This window comes from Micromys minutus (assembly GCF_963924665.1).
Source record: "Micromys minutus genome assembly, chromosome: 8".
In the NCBI taxonomy this organism is placed as follows: domain Eukaryota; kingdom Metazoa; phylum Chordata; class Mammalia; order Rodentia; family Muridae; genus Micromys; species Micromys minutus.
Genome location: NC_137977.1, coordinates 45138003 through 45160385, shown reverse-complemented (window position 1 = coordinate 45160385; position 22383 = coordinate 45138003). Strand labels below are relative to the sequence as shown.

General features: G+C 35.0%; 1 protein-coding gene across 1 annotated transcript in view; it reads right to left on the bottom strand.

The window, feature by feature from the left end:
* Nucleotides 1–22383, bottom strand: part of CHSY3 (chondroitin sulfate synthase 3) — a gene marked incomplete at both ends in the record, with an annotated part of 246891 nt that overhangs the window by 1634 nt on the left and 222874 nt on the right. The gene's annotated exons all lie outside the window — the stretch shown is intronic.

The following is a 22383-nucleotide window of genomic DNA, read 5'->3' as shown; positions in this document are numbered from 1 at the left end:
AAATAGTTGATAAATATGAACCTACATGGCAGTTTGTGGTTAATATGCTTTGTCAATTTATATTTATATGAGATCACAGTTGTATTTATTATGTACAAAATGAGGTTTTAAAGTAAATGAAGTTACCAAAGTAACTAAATCTAACTAATTTGCACATTTGCTACATCATAGTTATCCTTTTGTGAAATCCATCCTTCAAGCACACACTTACCTCAGCCTCTGTCCTATGAAGTGGACGTTCTGACCTTATTTCTAGAGTCAAGGAAAGGAAACATTTCAGCCCTCCTAGAAAGAACCATTTTACTTTCTGCTTCTAATTAGATCAGTATTTTTTATTTCCACTTGGATTCATTAAGAACACAGGAGGGAATATTGTAAATCAACATTTCATGTATTCTCAAGGTTTTGCATTTTTATTTCTCCTGAAACCAGCCCCAAATCATTGAAATATATCCAGAACCTCCTACTGGACTAGAATAAAGAAGCAGAGCAGACATGACCTGGGTACCTCCAAGAGGATGTTCACTGAGGAGTGAAACAAAACGCCCAATTCTCAGCACTGCAGAAATAGCTTCATGACTAGGCATGCACTGAACGTTGGTTAGTGTCCTGGTATACTAGTTTCACAGAAGAAATTCTGTGAAGATGCTAATGTCAAGTTCTATCCACATAGACATGCTTGACAGTTATGAACCAGAAGAGCTTTTAGATCATCTATTTTAAAAACCTCAAAAGGCAAAATGAAAATTCTTACTAACCCAGAAACATAAATGAAAAACATTTTAAACCAGCATTTACAGCTGAGCATGCTTGTAGGTAACCATCAGACTGAGCACAGGGACCCCAGTGAGGGTGATGTGGAGGTGGGGGTCGATGAAGGAGCTGAAGGAGGTTGCAGCCTCATGGGAAGAACAACACTGTAGACCAACCAAGATTCCACGGACTAGAACACCAACCATTGAGCATGCATTGAGAGGCACATGGCTTCAGTTGCATATGCAGCAGAGAATAGTAGTGTCTGGCATCAATGTGAGAAGGGATCTTTGGTCCAGGGAGGGAACGTTTTTCCAATGTAAGGGAATGCCAGGGCACTGAGGTGGAAAGGGTGATTGGGAGCTAGTGCACCTTTGTGAAGACAAGTAGAGGGACAGGGGAATAGGAGCAGAGTGGGCAAAGGGGATAACATTTCAAACGCAAATACAGAGAGTATCTAATATAAAATTAAAAAAAATAAAATCAGCATTGAAACATCCAGGTCACACTTTATCCTTAGACATGAAATCCAAAGCTCTCTACCACGCCCATAAAGAGAAGAACCTGGAAGAAGAGGAAGAAGAAGGTGGAGGAAGAGAAGAAAGAAGCAGAGTAGTACATTAAGCATCTCCAGTGTCCATGAGATGTTTTGTCAATAAACTGATGAATAAGAAGAAAGAAATACTATGATGCAAACTTTAGAATATATATTAACACTAATACACAAACCTAATAAAAACAATTTAGCTTTCAGAAATAACCTTATAGAACCAATAAATAAGCCCACTGTTGTGTCTTTGAACATATCTTGCAGGCAGGTCATTAATATATAGATTATGGGGTTCTCAGCTGGGTAAGGTTGAATATTATCTTTCTCCTGCGGTAACATACATAGTACCTTCTAGCACTATGGATGCTAGCAAAAAGTTGCTATGTTTCCTGTTGAATAAAAGCCACTTTTCTCCATCTTATATTCACTGTGAAGAGTAACCACAGTGTTTGGGAGTTCTATGAGATACCATGAATCGATGAATCAATAGGACATAATACATTCCTTAACTGGGGCAATTATTTAGTAGCACATGGTGTCTGGTTGTGGGTAGAAAAAGATTCTTAAAAATAGCTCATTTATACATAGTTTGGGTATAGTAATTATGGCAGTATCTATAATGAAATTTTTACAAGAAGCATATAGTTCAAATTTTTTGATCATATTTACAAAGGACCAATCTATACAGAATGAATAGTTAAACTGAGAGCTAGACTTTGAATCCAGTTGGAATTAAGTATTCATAGGTTTTTGAACACTGTTCTATTATCTGTAGGGAATTTAAGAATCAGTCTGTTTAACCCTTTGTCTTCCCTGGACAATGTGAAAATGCCAACTATTTCAATGCTTATTGAAATTGCATAAAATAAAATAAAAGCACACATGACTTTTAGCGTTGTAGTCTATCTAAGCAGACAGCATTCAGTCAAAAATAAGCATATGGAAATAATTATTCAAGGATATGGCAAATCCTTTAAAATATGGATATATTAAATTTTTTATTATGAGTCTTCAGAAAATGTTGCTGGAACCTTCATATAATACACATCCTCTTTGTTTTCATGGTTATCAAGCATAGTTTAAATTTGAGCTACATACAGTCAATGCTTCAGTGCACTTAATGTACTACTTGGCATATTTAATTACAAAAACATAACATTGTGAAGATTTCACCAAATTAAAGTTTATTGGGTTTAAGTTGTTTAATTAAGTGCCTATTAAGAATAATAAGAGTTAAAAACCAAATGGCACAAATCGTATTACATACGGAGTACAGTAAAACTTCAAAAAAATCTTATGAAGTTTATATTGGAAATTATAGGGACATGAGTGAAATTATTTGTAACTTATAATTAAAATGTTTGTTGTTCTTTATGACAGCATCATGTTATAATAACAAAATCATAGCAGTAATAACACCAGTGGCTTCAGCAGTCCACAATATCAGCATATGAGAAGCTATGAAACAAACCTATTATGAAAAATACAAATGTCCAGACATGGTTTCATATAATTTTTTGTTACACTCTACTATATTAAAGTCCCTCTGTCTCTGCACTAATGGATAATAGAAAATCTTAATGCACACTATCAAACCTTAAAAAAAAAAAAAAACAAGCACTGACAAAAATGTATTCATATACTTTTATGCAAAAATGCTTAAAATCTGTACATTTATCTTTGTTTTTTAAAATAAAGTTGTTCAATATAAAAAAAGAAATACAACATTTATAACTTATGGAATGATTATACATAGTCAAAAGAAAACCTTTAAATCTTTTAGCAATGGAGGAAAGATTTGGGTATTTATATGGACACAGGTCATTATAAGAATAATGGAAAGCTGAATCCGTGGATTTTATAATGACTATACTAAACCATCTAACTGTACCAAAGAATAATTTCATGAAATTTAAGCTATTTAAAAGCAATAATATTAAAAATACGCCCAACTTCAATTTCAAAATTCATAAATTAAAATGATACGTATCACTAAGAAAATGTTGGAATTTCCACGGGATGATGAGGGTAAGAAGGTCTATCCAAAAGCAACTGGTGACAGAAGGAGAAGCAGTACTTTTGGTGAAAGCTTTCACAGAAAGCAGAGTTCACAAACAGTGTAGTTCGCTGTGCACTAGGAAAAGAAGTGGTCTCAGAATGTTGAACACAAAACTGTCAGCTTATACCCTGGGGACAGGCATTCCAGGAGAAACTCAAGTAGAATCAACATTTGTTTCACAGAAGTAGAAAACACACAGCGATAGGAGGTATGAAATATATTAAACAGGTTTTTCCCCATGGAACAGATTTAATATTAGGCTCCAGGAAAAAAATCAATGTCTCATTTTTGTTGAAATTTGCAAGTATAGAACTGTTTTGAACACACTTCCAAGATAAATCTAAGGTGAATGTCTTGCTGGAGCTGAGATGAATCATTTTTCTAAGAAGAAAAATAGTGTAACAAATGCCAAGTTCAAATAAAAAAAATTAAAGTGAAAAACTACAATTTTCCTCAACCCCCATAAGAAAAGAAAAATAAGCCATGGAACCAAGGAAAACATTTGGCAAACAAAGCAGAAACATGAGATGGTAGAGATGTAATGGCAGGAAGAGATGTCAGCCTACAGACTTGAATATATGAAAAGAGAGCTGCCAGAGACAGGGAAATAAAATAACAAAAAGAGATTCTGTAGAATGGCTGAAAACGTAAGATAGCAACAGACACATTAATGAAAAATTCAAGAAAATATTTTTGTGCTGGTGATAGTGTTCGTGGTGGTGGTGTGTGTGTATTGTGGGGTGGTGATTCAGCTATGTGAGGTACTTGCTGCCAACCATGATAACCTGGGGTTCTTCTCCAGGACCAACAAGGTAAAAGGACAGAACAGGCTACAGCAAGTATCCCATTGTCCTCTGATAGCTACATATGTGAGTATAAACACACACACACACACAAACACACACGGGGGGGGGAGAGAGAGAGAGAGAGAGAGAGAGAGAGAGAGAGAGAGAGAGAGAGAGAGAGAGAGAGAGAGAGAGAGAGAGAGACAGACAGAGACAGAGACACAGAGACAGAGACACAGAGACAGAGAGACAGAGAGAGAGACAAAGAGAGAAAAAAGACAGAGCTAAAGAGACAGAAACAAAGATACAGAAAATTAGAGTCAGAGACAAACAGAAAAACAAAATAAATAGTAAATATGATGATACAAGTTTTAAAAAAGTATATTATGTAAATGCTGAATTCACTTAATTGTATTAAATATGGTTAACTCAGAATAGTTTTGAAAGAGAAACAATGAGTGCCTTGATAGAATTTTCCAGCCAACTTCCTGTAGAATGACAGCTAGAGCAGTGATTCCTTGTTTCTTGAATTGAACAAAACAAAACATTTTGTCAACATATGCACACAAGGTAAATGAAAGGTCTGAACACTATACCTGCTACAAATAAAAAATAAGGGATTCAGAATATTATGAATCTTGAAAATTGCAATGAGAAGAAATTGGAATCAACTCAAATAAGAAGCCCTAATGGGAATCTGTGGAATAGTACAGAAAGTAGCTAGTGTTAACACAACAGAGAAACCACACAACTGCTTTTTGTAGAAAAAAAATATTTTCTACAATCTATAAAGTTGTCTTATTCAGGGTTTGTATTCCAGCACAAAACATCATGACCAAGAAGGTTGTTGGGGAGGAAAGGGTTTATTCAGCTTATCCTGTCCACATTGTTGTTCATCACCAAAGGAAGTCAGGACTGGAACTCAAGCAGGTCAGGAAGCAGGAGCTGATGCAGAGGCCATGGAGGGATGTTACTTGCTTGCTTCCTCTGGCTTGCTCAGTTTGCTTTCTTATAGAACCCAGGTCTACCAGCCCAGGGATGGCATCACCCACAATGGGCTGGGCCTTCCCCACTTAATCACTAGTTGAGAAAATGCCCTACAGCTGTATCTCATGGAGGCTTTTCTTCATTTGAGACCCTTTATCTGTCATAACTCCAGCTTGTGTCATGTTGACACAAAACCAGGCAGTGTAAGTGGTTACTCTAGTCTTGGCAGACAAATGCAATTTTTCAGAAAGTGGAAACTGTAACCAGGCTTTTCATCTTTTATCTGGTGTGTGTGTGTGTGTATGTGTGTGTGTGTGTGTGTGTGTGTGTGTGTGTGTGTGTGTGTGTGTGTGTGTGTGTGTGTACAGGGTAGAACTCATCACTGGGTGTCTTTCTCAATTACTCATAGTACTTTTTATTTTTAAATTTAAAAAAAAATTATACAACACAGTTTATCACATTTAAAACAGTAACTACATCCAGCCTCTCTAAAGTTCCCACTCAGTATCTCCCCTAACATAATATCTATTTTTTATTGTTCTTAGTAATTCCCTGAGTTCAACCAACATTAAATGCATTAGATAGCACTAGGGCATGTTCTAATGGGACATACTTGATGATTCTCTTTCTGCTTCCCTAGTCTACCTTCTGCTACCCCATTCCCCTCTAGAGCTCCCACTTCCCACATTTATTTTGGTTTTTATAACCATTATGTACTTTGCCCAGCCCTCAGGCTTTAGTAAGTAGTGTTACTCTCTGGGTCTCTTTTTAAGAATTTTAGATTTTGTCAGCACTTATGTGTTTACACAAAAACATGTACATTTTAGGCTAGAATATGTGGGAGGGCATGTTTTTCTTTTTTATATTTCTATGCTTTGATCACCTCACCTAACTTAATGTTATGCTTTCATATTTATCTATTTTCCTAAAAAATTCATGACTTAATTGTTCTTTGATACTGAAAATACCCCACGTGTCTATGTGTCATGTTTCTGTTAGCCTTTCATCTGTGGATTGACCAGGCTGATTCTATTTTTTTGTTATTATAAATACAGTAGCAAGAGATAATGGTATGAAAATGTATCTGTAACATAATTAAGAATATTTTGAGTATACACTTAATAAACATGCCTTAATTTCTGAGGAATGGTTTCTCTGAACATGGACCTCATCCATATGAGATCCTATGGCTAGGCTGACTAGCCAGTAAGCCACAGGGATCCTTCTGTCTCTGTTCTCTATGGAGTTCTGGATTTGTAAACATGTGCATCAGGTAGGCTTTCAGGTGCGTGCCAGGGATGAGATTCAGAAATCCATGCTTGCACAGCAAGTACTTTACTGATTGAGTTAACTCTGCAGTAGCCCTTAAGACCAGTCATTTTTATAGAAACAGACTTTAGAAAAATAATAAACAAGAACAAATTACTTAATGACATCAAAAGAGTGAAATAAGTGCTTGTAATTAACTATTATTGTGATGTAAGGCCATATGCTCTGCTACACTTCTTTATATATATAATCTTACACAGCAAAAATTAATATGACATTAGAAGTTCAAATTTAAAAAACAAGAAGTAGAAATTAAAGATTTTAAGACTCTAGAAAGTTAAACCACACAGATTCAGTGCAACCCCATCAAAAATTTGACTCAATTTTTCATAGAGGTAGAAAGAACAATTTGTAAATTTATTTGGAATAATAAAAAACCCAGGATAGTGAAAATTATCCTCAACAATAAAACTTCTGAGGAACTCACCATCACTAATCTCAAGCTACATTACAGAGCAATCATGATAAACAATTGGTTTATTGATACAGAGAGAGGCAGGTAGATCAATGGAATAGAGCTGAAGGTCCAGAAATAAACCCACACATTTATGATCACTTGATCTTTGACAAAGGAGTTAAAAAATTCAATGAAAAAAGAACAGCCTTTTCAACAAATTGTGCTGGTTCAAATGGCAGTCAGCACGTAGAAGAATGCAAATAGATCATTTCTTATCTCCTTGTGCAAGCTCAAGTCCAAGTGGATCAAAGACCTCTATATAAAACCAGGGATACTGAAACTTATAGAAAAGAAAGTGGGAAGGATCTTAAAACACATGGGCACTGGGGAAAATTTCCTGAAAAGAACACCAATTATGCTCTAAGATCAAGAATCTACAAATCAGACCTTATAAAATTGCAAAGCTTCTGTAACACAAAGGACAAAATGGCAACCAACAGATTGGGAAAAGATCTTTACCAATCTTACATCTAATAAATGACTAATATCCACTGTATGCAAAGAACCCAAAAATTTGGACTCCAAAGAATCATATAATCCTATTAAAATGCAGGAAAGAGCTAAACAAAAAAAAAATCTCAACTGAGGAATATGAAATGGCTGAGAAGCACCTAAAGAAATGTTCAAAATCCTTAGTCACAAGAGAAATGCAAATCAAAACACTCTGAGATTCTACCTCACACCAATAAGAATCGCTATAATCAAAAACTCAGGTGACAGCAGATGCTGCCAAGAATGTAGAAAAAGATGAACACTCCTCCATTGTTGGTCAGATTGCAAGCAGGTACAACTACTCTGGAAATCAATCTGGAGGTTTCTCAAAAATTGGACATAGTACTACCTGAGGACTCAGCTATATCACTTCTGGGCATATACCCAAGAGATATAACAAGAATACATGCTCCACTATGTCCATAGCAGCCTTATTTATAATAGCCAGATCTGGGAAGAACTCAGATGTCCTTCAACAGAGGAATGTATACAGAAAATGTGCTACATTTATACAATGGAATACTACTCTGCTATCAGAACCAATGACTTTATGAAATACTTTGGCAAATTGATGGAACTGGAATATATCATCCTGAGTGAGGTAACCCAGTCACAAAAGAACACACATGGTATGCACTCACTGATAAGTGGATACTAGCCCAAAAGCTTGGAATATTCAAGAAACAAGTTCACAGACCTTATAAAGCTCAAAAAAAAAAAAAAAAAAGAAAGAAAAAAGAAAAAGAAAAAGAAAAAGAAAAAGAAAAAGAAGAAGAAGAAGAAGAAGAAGAAGACCTTCTTAAAATGGAGAAGAAAATACACACAGAAGGAAAACGGGGACAAATAGAGGAGCAAGGACTGAAGAAAGAATCATCTAGAGACTGCCTCACCTGGGGAATCCATCCCATATGCATCAACCAAACCCAGTCACTATAGCTGATACCAAGAAGTCCTTACTGGCAGGAGCCTGATATGGATGCCTCCTCAGAGGCTCTGCAAGAGTCATACTGGTGATACAGATGAGGATGCTTACAGCTATTCATTGGACTGACCACAGGGACCTAGTGGAGTAGCTAGAGAAAGGTTTGAAGCTCAAAGGGTTTGCAACCCCAGGGCAAGAACAAGAATATCAACCAACCAAATTCCCCAGAGCTCCCAAGGACTAAAACACCAACCAATGAATACACATGGAGAGACCCATGGCTCCAGCTGCATATGTAGCAGAGAATGGCATTGTCTGGCTTCAATGGGAGAAGAAGCCTTTGATCCAGTGAAAGTTTCCTAGTTTAGGGGAATGCAAAGGTGCTGAGGTAAGAGTGGGTGGTTGGGAGTAGAAGAATCTTTATGCAAAGGGAGAGGGAGAGAAGAGGGGAAAAGGAAATAATATTTGAAATGTAATATCAAATAAAAATATATCCAATAAAAATTATTAAAAATACTGAAACTGAAAGATATAAAACTATATTTAACAATGATGACAAGATGACAGAAGTTTAGAAAATAAACAGATTTATCTGGAAGGTTTGAATATACAAGGATGATGGTCATTTTAAAAGAGTCAACAGAGAAATGGGCCAGGATTTAATAAAGTAACTCATGAAAACTCCCACCAGAAGCAACACATGAAGTGGTGGTCTTTTCAATTGAAAAGTCTTATTCACCAAAACTCTACTGATAGACTAACTAATAGAATGTAAATCAATGGAAGTTTAGGATCCTGTGGTAGATAATATGCTGGAAGCCTGCTAGAAGAGGAGGAAGGAAAAACTTAGAAACTTGAGTGTCTTCAGACTTTTCAAAAATATAAGAGAAACAAGAAAATGACTGTTTCAAAATTTGATAAAACAAGGATGTCAAGCCTGTCTCAAGAGCAGGAGATAAGGTCACATTCTTAGTAGAAAAAATATCTCTAGTGCATTTCACAGAAAACCATTAACAGATATGTTTTACCAAACAGAGAGCAAATCAAGAAAAAGGAAGACTGTAAAAACAGGGACATGAAAGGAAAGGCAAGCAAGTGAAACCGATTTTCATGGAGATGTTTATGAGAGGAAACTACATGTGTCGATCATTAAAGATATTATTTGTCCTTACAAAGGAACAAACACATAGCAAGATGTATTTGTGCAGTTCATGAGAGAAAGTGCTACCTTGTTTAATTGTCCTTGATTCACAAGAGTACAGTTGGGTTGTTACAGGAAAATTGGCTTTCCTTAGGAATTCTGTATGGACTATTCATAGAAAAATTTTAATAAGCTCATGGACATGTTGTAAAATAATTGAATTTTAACTTAAGCTATAAGATCAATAGATGTCTGAGGAAATCGTTTTAAAACAAAAGGAAACAAGAGAAATCAACAAACTTAAAAGCAATGGCTAAGTGGATAAGGCAGAGAACAGTAAATGCCACCAACAACTCCAGAAAATTGAGTGACAGAAAGGGGTTTCAATAAAAAAAAATAAAAACCCAACAATATAAAATAAGAAAATTTTCTTAGAAATTAAAATAAAAAGGTAGAGAAGATATTAGCTGAGAAAAGACAGGGAATCTTATGTTTTTTCATTATAAATCTCACAGCATTGCATGACATTTCAACTACTTTACACACAAATTTATTAAAGTGAATTTAAACCAATAATTAATTGCATACATGCACATTTAGCCAAGCATTAACCACACCTGTTTTGTTAGAAAACATTCTAGGAAAGGTATCAGGTTTCCTGTACAGTTTCTTCATTTTTGTTTTTGTGGTTTTGTTTTTGTTTTTGTTTTTGTTTTTTGTTTTTTGTTTTTGTTTTTTTTGGGGGGAGTTGACTTTTATGTAGAGTAAGAGAAAAGAATGTAGTTCCATTCTTCTACATATGGCTATGATTTTTCACTAGGAAAGCTAGATGTGAACAGTTTTGATGATCCCCAATGAGGAGAAATAATTGCATTAATTTTTCCTCTATTAAGCAGAACTTTTACTGAATTTATTTGAGTAAGAGAGAGTTTAACTCTGCTGATATCTATTACCAGTCTATATGTGTCTGAAAAGAAAACATATTTTTTACTACAAACATTTTCATACATTTCTTTAATATGAGATTAAGGAGGGCTAGAGTAAGGAGGCATTCTTATACTAAGAAGTGGATACACTGCAATTAGAATGATTAAAGAGGCATGCAAGGAAATGTAATAAATAATTAACACAGTATAAAACAATTGTGACTATGTATTAAAGATTTCATAATTTGTCTTTTGAATATTTAAACTTATTTTATTTTTCTGTGATTTAGTTATATAATACTACATGACTATGTGAAGAATATTACTGCTCTAATGCAAATGCCTATTTCTGTTTCTTTTATTTTATCTTTTAGTGAAAATAGAAATCCTAAGAGGAATAGTAATTTTTTTGATTAATAATATTATTTTCTCTTAAGTTCTGGCTTCAAATATTACCAGGAATATGCATAGGGAGTGTTCTTCTTCACTGTGAAAAAAATTTCAAAGAAGCCACAGCTTGATGTTTAAATGTTAAAAAAGCAGTCTTAGAAAATAGTATTTAATTCTATAATTACAGAAAATAATTTAAACTTGTCAAAGGTTGTATGGTACAGAAACCTTTGTGAACAGTGAGTTACTATCAGTATACCAAAGTATGCCCTTTTACACATCATTTATGCTTTTCATATAAACTACTGTTTTGTCAGAGATTTATGAAAATAACAGCTCTTTGGAAATAAGCACAATTAATCTATAAATTGTGCTTTTAAATTTTACTTTATATCATGTAGCTAGATTGCATGGACCAAAAAGTATGAGAACAGCCCCTCAACACTCTCTCTCTCTCCCTCTCTCTCTCTCTCTCTCTCTCTCTCTCTCTCTCTCTCTCTCTCTCTCTCTCTCTCTCTAAGAGAGAGGGTGAACTAGTTATTCCACTTCTGGGCATATACCCCAGAGATGCTCCAACATACAATAAGGACACATGCTCCACTATGTTCATAGCAGCCATATTTATAATAGCCAGAAGCTGGAAAGAACCCAGATGTCCTTCAGTAGATGAATGGATACAAAAATTGTGGTATATTTATCCAATGGAATACTACTCAGGTATTAGAAACAATGATGTTATGAAATTCCTAGAAGAATGGATGCATCTAAAGAATATTATCCTGAATGAGGTAACCCAGTCACAAAAGAACAGACATAATATGCAGTCACTGATAATTGGATTTTAATCCCAGAAAGCTCTGAATACCCCAAAAATAAATGAAGCTAAAAAAAATGCCCAAAAAGTGAAAGCATTAGTTCTTCTTAGAAAAAAAATAAGTGTATAGCACCCTCTCAAAATGTGGTACACCTAGACCTTAAATCTTTAATAATTGAAGAGTTAAGAATATAGCCTATGGCATTTTTTTGTTATTCAAAAATCATTATGTTTAATCTATACACTCCAGGAAAACTTTGACTGTTTCCATGTTACCTTCTGTTCTATGTGTACTTTATGCTTATAGTAACTAGTAAAATTTCAATGCATGCTATCAACCCTTTAAAAGAATCAAGTAATGACAAAAATATATTCATATATGTTTATGCCAAAATGCTTTTTAAAAATCTCTACTTATATCTCTCTTTTTTAAATAAAGTTGTAAGAAATTTTGATAGAAAAAAAATAGCCATAAAAAAGAAAAGTAACTTGGCATTGAATCAAACTAGAGAGAGAGAGAGAGAGAGAGAGAGAGAGAGAGAGAGAGAGAGAGAGGGTTGAATGATATGAGAAGACTATATCAGTGTGCCGATTGTAAAATTAAATGAAAGAGCAACAAAATGCTGTCTTAGCGATTCTTTTGCTGTAATAAATTATCAAAGCAATTGGGGAAGGGTTTTCCACTCGTTTTACAGATCACAGTCTATTATGAAGAGAAGTAGGGGCAGGAGCTCAAGGAAGAGTCTTAGCTGAAGGAACTGAAGCAGAAACTGTGGATGAACACTGCTGACTGGCTTTCTCCTGCCAGCTTTATCGGTTTGTTTCCTTCTATTCTTCTGGAACACTTGCCCACAGATGCCATTGCCCACCGTGGACTAGCTCTCCTCTCAGCCATCAATAGACAACATGTCACATGAGCAATTGTGATGATAGCACTTTCTCAGTTGAGATCATCTGAATCTCAGATGTCTATAACGTGTGTCAAATTTACAAAACAAAGTAAAAGACCACAACCACAAATCCTCAAATAACCAGGACAGACACCATAGGAGAGGTCTGAAAAGAGGATATAGATAATCAGTGTATTGTTCTTTATAAGTATATATGATCAATAACCATCTTAGAAATTAAAAACAAAATAAAATATAAAGAATCCTAAAGTTGAAAAAATTTACATGAAAGGAAGAAAATTTGTCTTTTCTTAAAAGAGATCACCATACAATCACCATAAAATTATTAAAGGCAAATTTTGAAGAGTGTAACACCAAGGCTGCATGCATAATCAGGTCAGTGTTGTTTCTCTGTAGTCAGGGACTCCAGCACTTTGAATGAATTTTAAGTTGAAAAATATTAAGCAGTCTGTTTATTTTCAGGTCTATCCATTTTCTCCATGTCTATTTAATAATTTTAATTTGCTTAAAATCATTTGTGTCTTCAGATATCCTTTTAACATCACAAAAACTAACTTACTTATTTTTCCTCTTGAAATCATGTGACTTCTATTCATCATTTTAAACTTGAGGACACTCTACTAGGTGACACCAGCCAACACACACACACACACACACACACACACACACACACACACACACACAAACACACATCCAGCTACTATCTGACAATTCCACCTATGGGAATTATCTGAAGTAATGAGGTCAAGCACATGTGAACAACAAGAATGGTAGATGCCAGGAACTTGAGGAAGAGGACATAGGAGCTGATGTGTGTGCAGGAATTATTCCATCATCTGATAGCTTCTGTCATTAGAGCTGTAACACTTCTGCTTGGGAAGAGATCTGCTCTCCCAAATTTTCCACCACTAGAAGCTCTCTGACCCTCTCGGCCTAGGCAGTCCCCTGCTGGCTTGGCCTGCCTGGCATCTGACAGCAGCTGTAATGAAGATAGGGCATCACCAGCAGCAGAGGCCGTGAAACTGGTCCCCCCCCCAAGCACCTGCCACCACTAGAATCCCTCTCCCCCTTGCCTGAACCCACTCACAAAACCGGAACTAGCAGTGGAGGTGGCAGAAGCCATTCCTCCTCCCTGACCACAGATCTCCATGTGTAGCCTTCAATACCCAGTCCCACAAGCGTTCATGATGATAAAAATGGCACTGAATCAAGGAACTCAAGCTGTCTGCAATGATGGGTGTCCACTGTTGTTATTAAAATGTATCCAGAAAGGACCCTACAGCTACTATGATCCACTGTTAGTGCAATTATAAAAATCCTGTTAGAAATCAGCTATTACTCTAGTAAGTGTCAAAACAACCACGGTCACATAATTAGTAAATAAGCTTACCTGATCATCATGTTTTTTTAGTTGACACACATCCAGATAGTACACATTTTTTGATACAGAGTTCAGAAACACCAAATGGGTGCTTATCTGACCCCACAGAATTTCCTTTTCTTGAAGAGTTTTAATTCATTTTTTACAAATTGTCAAGTAAAATCTCCTATTAACATTGTCCTTTACTTCTTAACTACCCACAGGTTATAAAGAAAAGAAGAAAAGAGTGTTTTTAAGGTGCCATTTTTCAAATTTATACCTACCATTCATTGACCATGTAATATTAAGATAGCCTTTGCCTTCGATGGAAATGGCTTAACTAATAGCAGAAAATGCGGAGAAATACTATCACTTTCAAAGTAGGCTTTTAAGACTTAAAACATGTAGAGAAGGAGTATTCTATCCCCATTATTAGCTTCTTCTGCAGAACAATTCTTTCATAAGCATCATTAATGATAGTGTAGCAACCTTTAGGGAAACTTGGGAAATCATACAAGGAGTGTCAAATGTAATCACCTCCTATCAAATAGAAATATGCTCATATTTCAGTGTCAACCAGCTTATGCGTCTACAGAAAGGCTTTATGCTCAAACATATTTTGAGACAGAAGCAAGATTAATTTTCAAGGTTTTAGAATATGTAACCCATGTTCATGATGTAAAGTACAGAATAACAGCCTTGCTGTGTCATGCCATAATTCACCTAGTAAAACACACCACAGAGCCATGCACACAGAAGACAGTCAACAAGGATAATGGGTAAGTCTACATGGTGAAAAACTCAGTTTCAGAGGAAGAGAAGGTGTAGGAATAGGGAGGGAAAAGCTGGTGTTCTGGGAGAGAAAGAAATAAGGCTGGGAAAAAGAAGGAGGTAGAAGAATAAAGCTGTTGAGACTATAAAAGAAATAGAGTAATCTAATTTACATAAATGAAGACTACATGAAGATGAGATAGAAGATATGATAATATGTGCATTTATTTCAGTCTCTTTGCCTGAGTGTTTTGAACTAAGACTTAGTTAAAACACAAAATTCAACTTTCTTTTAGTTAATTTTTAGCATCACTAATTTTGTTGGTCTTTCAGCAGAAGCATATACCATTGGAATCCTTGTGTTTTTGCTATAGATGACACCTCTAACATTATCTATTGGTGTGACAAAACACCATAACCAAGACAGCTTATAAAATGAAGTTTTTGAGACTTACTGTGTCAAAGGATTGGAGTTCATGCTGGAGAGCATGGCAGCAGGCAGGTAGATATGTTGCTAGAGCAGTAGTGAGACCTCATATATTGACCCACAAACACCAGACAAAGATGGCTAGCTGGAAATGGTGAGTGTTTTTGAAACCTCAAAGCCTACCCTTAGTGACATACTTCCAACAAGGTCCCAATCTTTTCCAAACAGTTCCACTAAGTGTAGAATATATACCAAAACATACAAGACCATGGGGCACCATCTACCATAAAAGAATGTTGTATGAAAAGTTGCATGTCATTATCTGATCCAGGAGAGGTAACTTTCTTTTATGTTCCAATCTTCCAGGGGGGAAGATTGCTTTACTCTGTCTCCCTCAAGCTTCTGGAAAAGTTGGTTTTCTTTATCTATCCCATCTTCTAAAAAAAGATAATGTTTATATTCTAAAAATTAACTACACAATTAACTATATTTTTGAATAAAAGAATAGAAAGACATGTATTTTTCAAGTCACTAATTTTTATACTTAATGAATGTAAAAGTAATTATATGACCCTATGAATTTAAAAATTAAAGGCACTCTATCTTTACATCCTTGGTGCCTGCCCTTCTAATATACCTTCCAAAAGTCACCACATAAAGCCTACACCTGAAAACTGGGCAAGATGGTCTTTGGTGTTGACACCTCTCTTATTTTGTTTGCTAGTTTGCCTTGACCCAACAGCTTTTCCATGAGCTGGTGATCATTCTAGAGCAATAGAGTAAGTAAACTTGAATTTGTTGTTTCATTTGTAAACTGTCCTGATATCATCATCCTCTACAGCTTGCCTGTCTTGTCTGCAGCTATAATCATTCATTCATTGGCAGTTATTCAACTTCTAAATGTATCACTTAATATAAATAGAGAAACAAAAACCAGAAATTTAATTCATAGGATATATATATATATATATATATATATATATATATATATATATATATATATATATATATATATATATATATGCATGTATAGTCAAATTCCACCATTGACCATATGAGACTTGTTGTTTTAAATGACCACATGCTTTTGTATCTTACTGGCTTCCAGAGGCTAGAGCAGGCCTGGTATTTTCTAAAATATTTATAATTAAATTAAAAGAATGTACTACAAAACTAGTTTGTAAAGAATACAGGAACCAGCATATAAAACAAAACTACTTCTTTTAAAGAAAACATGTCCACTTTAATAGCCTTTATTAATATTTGCTATTTTCTATCTTGATAACATGAGTTAACACTTTAGAGATATTTAGTGTTCATGTTATACTAATAAAACTCTACAGCCAAGAATCAAATATTCTAAAGGGAGAAGGTAAAAAGGTATTTCCTATACTTTGGTCTTTTGAAAGTACAGTTTATAAGCTGTTTAAGATGTGCTGATGCCAGAGTGGTTGTTCCAGAGACAATTCCTTCTGAAATAAAAGATACTGCAGTTACAAGTTCACTCATCCTGTAATAAACCACCATGCTTGGCTTATTCAGTGCTGAAGACTAAACTGAAGCTTTTTACATATTCTAGGTAAGTATTCTATCAACTGAGTTACATACAAAAAAGAAATTTCTCAATATGATGATTTGAATATTTTTCCAGTCTTCTAAAACAGCATTTGTCAGCCTTCCCAATGTTTTGGCTCATAAATATAGTTCCTCATGTATTTCTTTGCTACCTCATAACTGTGGTTTTGCTATGCCTACAAGTTGAGAACTACTATTCTAAAGATTTATGTTAATTTAAAAAGTAGATTAAGATGTAATATATCTGTAAGTATATGGCACATATTTTAGGCTTTTATTACTTATTTAAATAGTCTAGTACTCTCCTACAATGTCTAATGGGACTTGAACCTTTCTTTACTCTCTCTGTAATTGATGTAGTCATTCACACAGAAAGAACGATTTAGCAGAGTCACTATCCTTTCTGTTTGTGTTGCTAAGATATGAATTGGACTCTTAGAACTTTAAACTGAGCCCATAACCTTAGTACTTTCTGCACAAATGGATGAAGTACTGTGCAAAAGCGCCCTGAATGAGAATGACCACTGGCTGAAAGGCCTCCACCACCTGGGCAGAAGCCAAGAGTCTTCCTTACAAGTATCAGCACAGAAATTGGGTTGCTGTAGATATACTTAAATTTATATGGTATGATTACTGGACTCAGGGGTTATTTAAGTTGATTAATGAAAACAACAATCAATACTTCCATACATTTCTCTGTTCTCCCATCAGCCTTCATTTATACCTGACTATTCTGAACCAAGACCCTGGCTGTAGGGGCAGATGGTTTTGAGATCTGTTCTTTTATTCCTGACCTGACCTTGTAGAAGTTGTATACTTTAGGAAACAGAAGTTCTCCTGGATTTTTTTCTCTATGATGTATGAAACATGATTAAGCTGTCATATATGAAGTATTTTTAGGAGTTATTATCTTGGCTGGTTGCATAGACAGAGAATAGAATGTTTGTTGTGAGATTGTGTTTACTAGAAATGTCAGAGAGGCTACCCATGAAGTATCTTCAATACTGCAGCCTAAATAAGACTTTATGGCATAAATGGACATGTTAATATGGAAGGTGGATTGTGTGTGCATACGTATGCATGGGTGTGCACAAGTGTGTACATGTGTTTAAACACTAAATAGGCCATAAAAGAATAAGAAGGAGTTTATGGTGAGGTTGGGGAAAAGAATAGAAAAGGGGAATGACAAAGTTGTAACTTCAAAAAGTAAAAGTTAATATAATTAAATCACTGTGTATATGCATAACAAAGCATCCTATGTGCTGTAAATGTATGCACTTTGAGGAAAGAAAGACAAAGGAAGCAAGACAAAACAAACAACCCCCTCTAACTCTACTTCCTGACTTCTGTTCCATTAAAGTTAAGTTCACTCTTTCTCCCTATTTTGGCAGCTTGAACAAGGTCTTCTTGCCTGTTTTAGTTTTGCTTCTGGCAATTTTTGTTTAATATGGGTCTTGAGAAATACCTGCTGATGTACTGAGCCAGTTTTCATAGCCCTTGATTCCTTTCAAATTTGCACACATTAACTTAAACTGAAAAATGAAAGGCTTAAGTTAAGATGCAGCTTTTTGTGGTGTAATCAAGGATATAAGTAGTGCCTCCTTCTATTTATTTTATTAACAATAATGTTTTATGATACATTATAATGATTCCTAGAGCTAAACACACAATTATAATAACATGATCATGGTGGGATATTTATTATAATGGTTTTGTAGAAGAAAAATCCTAATTACAGTGCTGTAGACTTGCATGGGACCACACACAGCTTTGGGAAAGAATGCCAACAAGACTCCAATTAATAAGTGGGCTCTTCAAAGATGGCAGTGACTAAAATTAAGTGGAAGTCTAATCAGAAATTCAAGTTTTCTGAAAACAAAAATACAACAAGTTGAATGACTCTGAATTTGACCTGTCTCATTACATTGATGCATCTTTATTTGGGGACTATGTACAGTTTGTTGTTTTGGGCTCACAACAAGAAAAGGTATTATTTATGTCAAAGATTAATGAAGCAATTTCATGAGACAAAGTATTTTTCGCACTGTCCACTCTGTCTCTACATTAGCTATGGTGAAAGAGTAATGGGTAATTTAATTTCATATAAACAGAATTATCTTCTAATCACACAGAAAGGACTTCTAATTGTTCCAGTTGACCAGAAGAAACAAATGAAGCAGTTCCAGTAATCAAAAGCAAACATGGACACTCAAGATGAAGCTGTTGGGGGATGTAAACTGATTGGGAATGAATGGGCTTGAGTCAATAGCTGGTTATATTTGTTAAGTCGAATACTTTCTTGAGACAGAGTTTCACTATGTACTTCTGGCTCATTTAGAAATTACTCTATGCGCAAGATGACCTCAAACACATAGAGAGCTTGATGTGCCTCCATACCCAGCTGAAAGCTGTGTTTCAATACCAAGCTTAAGTATATATTGCATACCCCACAAGTACAGGGATTACATGCCTGTTCTAACGCTATTGCTAAAATATTAGCAAACATATAAATTTAATACATGTAAGATTTGCAACAGTATTGTTTTAAACAGAATAATTAAGTGAAAATAATTTATATGGATGTAGTATGGCTTATTCATTACAAAAATATCTTACTTAAACACACATGCCTCTGAGTCATAAATTTATATGTACTCTCAGAGCAATTACCTATTTAATAGGAAAGAATTACATTCATATTTGTACCTACCTCATGTATTATACTCTTGTACATATATTTGGATATATGCTTATAGAATATATGTATATTCCCATGGAGCAAGGGAAGAAAATACAGGTTAAGTATTCACTTCCCTAATCACATTGAGAAATCCTTTCTAGTGAAAATTAAAATTGTAACCAAATCCAACAGATTTTAATACTATGTTAACATACAATATTTTCTCATAATAACTAACACTGAAGGTCTTTTGAAAGAGCCACATGAAAACCTACTATTGTAGAAGCTTCTGAAAATATGCACATATAGAAAAAAGGAGTTTGAATGGAGTCACTCTATACAAAAAGGACAATATCACAACTAGACATTGTATGCTACCAAATAAAACCTCCAGTAGACAAATGGATTACTTTTTTTATTTGTTGGCTAATGGGGTCCCCCAGATCCCCCAACATTAATTTCCCAGATCAATGCTCTGGTTACCCTCCAGAACTTGCTGTAAAACCCTATTGCTAAAGACATTACATACTATGGACATACTTATGTCCATAGAACATGGAAATATATAGGTGGCACTCAATGGGCAGTTTTATCACTGCTGGCTAGACTTGGAGTTCTAAAAGGTGAAATGTGAGCTGCTGGAGAAGAGTAAGATTCAGTCTTACCTAGCTTTAACTGTACAAGCTCTGTAAGAACCTGTTCATCAGTTCTTATGATCCTGGTGCAATAGAAGGATGAATGCTATGAGATCATCCCACTTAGTGATTTGAGTGATTGTCAGGCCAATATCAGGAAATAGAATTCATACCCAACACTGTAAATGAGGCCAACAACCAGTAGCTCAGCATGCCATGGGGGAAATCTACTACTATTATTCTGCTAAACTTACACAGAAACAAAATAACTCCTAATGACATACTGCTATACCCATGGATCAGTGTCTAATTCAACCATCATCAGAGAAGATTCTTCTTGCAGTAGATGGGAATTAGCATAGAGACTCACAGCTCTTCAACATACAGAGAGTAAGAGACTTTGAGATGTTCATCCTGTGATACCTCCGTTACACCCTTCCCTTCATGGCTTGGGTAACCTATGCATGAGATAAAGTAGAAAGATTTAAGAGTCAGAAGAGGTGAAAACTTAAGGGAAAGAATGTTTTTCCGATAGAGATGCGCATATGAATTTATGGAGACAGATAACATGCAGCCAAGGAAGACAAATTGTAGCATGCAGGAGAGAAGGTAGGTAGAAAGTCCCATCCCCAGCCAAAGAACTATTGACATTTGATGGATGCTGACTGAGGAAAAAGTTAGTTTTCTTGAAGGAAGTGACACTTGATATATCAACTACATTCTGTCACAGATTCAACATAAAGGAATCCATTACAAAATTGGATTCCAAGTTTTAAAGATAGCTAAAAAAAAAAAAAAAAAAAAAAAAAAAAAAAAAAAAAAAAAGTAAAGCTAAATAGAGAGAGGGAGAGGAGATCTGTGAAAAATTGTGGGAAGGTAATGAATATGGAAACATATTGTATGGAATTCTCAAAGAATAAATAAAGCTGTTGTTTAAAAAGTACCATGAAGTAAAATCACAATCAATACATTATGAAAGTAATTTTTTAAAGTACAGATGTTATGTCAAGTTACTCTTAGCACTTCATTGACAATCACTAACGGGGCTGTTGTATTAATATTCATTACCAGTTCCAATCCCTCTCCTTATTTCATAGGTTATCACTGTATAGGCCAAGATGATGTCAAATTCATAATCATCCTCCTTCAGACTCCAAGGTTCTATGCCTGCCTATCTGACTATTCTTGTATGCTCTGGGGAGATAAAATGTTTCAAGATCATAACAACTTTTCTCTCCAATAACAACTTGTGTATAGCATGTCTTCTGGAAACTGTCTGTAATCTGCTTTGCATGAAGCCACAAGTGACAATGATTATTTGACCTGCCTTCCCTGCCTATGTCATGCACAATCACAGAACAAAGAACTCAGGGTTTGTCACCTCCATTCTTCTACAAAGACTTCTCTTTCTCCTCTCCTCTGCACTCTAGCTAGACAGTCTTTTTTTCTTAGTGCCTTGTGTAAGCCCGGTCCTTTACTTCGATGGTCCTTCAATCCACATGTCTCAGTTTTCTCCTATTAATTCTTTCTCAGCTCAGATTTTACTATATCAATGTTACTGTTCTCTTTATATTAAAAATGGCATATCTTCTCTTGTACCGGGTTAATATTTGATTTGTTTATCTATCTGTATATATTTCCTTCCTCATAAACTTTTGTTTTTCAAGGGTTGGTCTGTGTCCCCTTTCTCTGGTCTATCCCCAGTACCTGATATGGTGTAAGTGCAGGAATGGGTATCTGAAGTGCTTCAGAGAATATTACATGCCTATGAACAAACATCATCTTCTCAGGAAAGATGGATATTCAAAGATCAAATCAGAATATCAGTGGTCCTTAGAAATTTTCAATAAGACAGCTTTCCATAGTGATATATGAAAGCCAATAAAAACTTGAATAAAATATTTATATACTTAAATGCTTTTTTTCTGGATTTCTAATTAAAACCAATTAGTTATTTTTGTGTTTGTTTGTTTGATCGGCTTTTGTTTGTTTGATTTTTCCTCTGAGGCAGATGAGTGAGTTCAGTGTCATCTCAGACTTCTTTCCCATAACTGTTAACATCAAAATAAACTCATTCCACTTCCTTCTTTTTTTTTAAACTTTTACAACTACTCTTTAATTATATGTTTTTTTTCTCACTTAATTTTCTGGACTTTATGAATTATTACAAACATCTCATCTATGGGACTAAGATATTAATGCTCAAGGAATTCACAAAGGATGCAGAGAAGCAGAATAAGACAGAATGGGTAATTTTGAGAAAGCTAATTCAGAGGCCATGAGAACTAGGGAACATATTAATGGGACTCTAGAGGCCCGTTTCTTTTGCTCTTCAAAAGGAGAAATTCTTTTTTAAAAGCTGATAGATTTTATGTTTCCAAGCAATTGCTGTAAATGTGAGAAACATGCTTTAAACCAT